A 1,935-nucleotide genomic window follows, 5' to 3' on the forward strand; every position below is an offset into this window, starting at 1 on the left:
AGAATAATGATGGTATGTTTATAATAAAGAATGCGGAATTGTGCCCAGTGACTGCAAACAGAGTTTGTGATTTTACCAGGAAAGTGCTCAGATGGCATAGAGTCAGTGGATATATGGGTCACACAGTTACAGGCTAGACTAACACCGTACATGTTTACCATTGGAGAAATGGGGACCCCACTCTAAAATTGTTCCTTTAGCTCTCTGCGAACTGACTGAGATCTAAAGAAAAGATTATCATAAATTCTTATTGTCCAAGCCACTCCCATCACTCGGAATTTCCTATGCCCCCAGGTTTTTTTGCCCTTGTGGAGGTCAGTACATCTCACCTTACTTGGTGTATCAGCACTCATTTCTGAATCAGTGGAGGAAGAGGTGCTTTTCTGTTCTTGAGCCTTCTGAAGGACAGTGAGAATGTAATCCTTTATAACACCAACAAGAAAATCTCAAAAATTTCAGGAACTCAATGCAACCCCAGATTCCTATCAGAGTCAAACTTCATTGAATTGTACTTTCCAAACTTGTTCCCACTGTGTTCCTATTTTGAGACTTGAAAATTGTCAAGATCTCTGAATGTGAATGAGAGAGCTGATGGATAGATTCTGAATGTGGCTGCCTGTTATATCAGGAGCACAGCTGTCATAACTCAGTCAGCACTCCAAGCTGGCTATTGCTGCTTAGAGCTTACAAAAACTAAAATGCCACTTTAGGAAGCCCTGTCATAGAATGGTTGCAGCACAGAAGGAGGCTATTTGACCAATTGTGGCTTTCTGCAAGAAAGAGCAGTTCATGGAAATCCAAACCAACACTAGTTGTCCAATAAAAATTTAAAATCGAGTTCTGATGAAAGTTCACTGGATTCAAAATAATAACTCTGTTTCTCTCTCCATAGATGCTACCAGACCTGCTGAGTTTGTCCAACAATTTCTGTTTTTTTGTTTGTTTCATGTTGTGTCCAATGTTATTTACAAGCTACAAAGTTTCAAAAACCAAAGAAAACTGCTGTAGGTCATAGAGTCATAGTGATATATAGCATGGAAGCAGACCCTTCAGTCCAACTTGTCCATGCTGACCAGATAGCCTAAATAAATCTAGTCCCATTTGCCACCATTTGGCCCATATCCTTCTAAATCCTTCCTATTCATCTTCCCATCCAGATGCTTTTTAAATATTGTAATTGTACCCACCTCCACCACTTCCTCTGGTAGCTCATTCCATATATTCATAATCCTCAGTGTGAAAAGGTTACCCCTTAGATTCCTTTTAAATCTTTCCCCTTAAATCTAATTTTGGACTTACCCACACCGGGGAAAAGACCTTGTCTATTTACCCTATCCATGCCTCTCATGATTTTATAGTCTTCTATAACGTCACCCCTCAGCCTCCGACACTCCAGGGAAAATAGCCCCAGCCTGTTCAGCTTCTCCCTATTGCTCAAACTCTCCAAAATCCATGTACTTTAATTCTGAACCCTTTCAAATTTCACATCATCCTTTAAATAGCAGGGAGACCAGAATGGCACGCAACATTCCGAAAGTGGCCTAACCACTGTTCTATACGCCCACAACATGAACTCCCAACATCTGTACTCAATGCACAGACAAATAAAAGCAAGCATATCAAGCCTTCTTCACTATCTTATTTACCTGTGACTCCACTTTCAAAAAACTGTGAGCCTGCACTCCGAAATCTCTCTGTTCAGCAACACTCCTCCGGACCTTGCCATTAAGTGTATAAGGTAAGAACAATGACTGCAGATGTTGGAAACCAGATTCTGGATCAGTGGTGCTGGAAGAGCACAGCAATTCAGGCAGCATCCGAAGACAGGCAAAATCGACGTTTCGGGCAAAAGCCCTTCATCAGGAATAAAGGCAGAGAGCCTGAAGCGTGGAGAGATAAGCTAGAGGAGGGGGGGGGTGGGGAGAGAGTGGCATA

This window comes from Chiloscyllium plagiosum, chromosome 24, assembly GCF_004010195.1.
Source record: "Chiloscyllium plagiosum isolate BGI_BamShark_2017 chromosome 24, ASM401019v2, whole genome shotgun sequence".
Classification (NCBI taxonomy): domain Eukaryota; kingdom Metazoa; phylum Chordata; class Chondrichthyes; order Orectolobiformes; family Hemiscylliidae; genus Chiloscyllium; species Chiloscyllium plagiosum.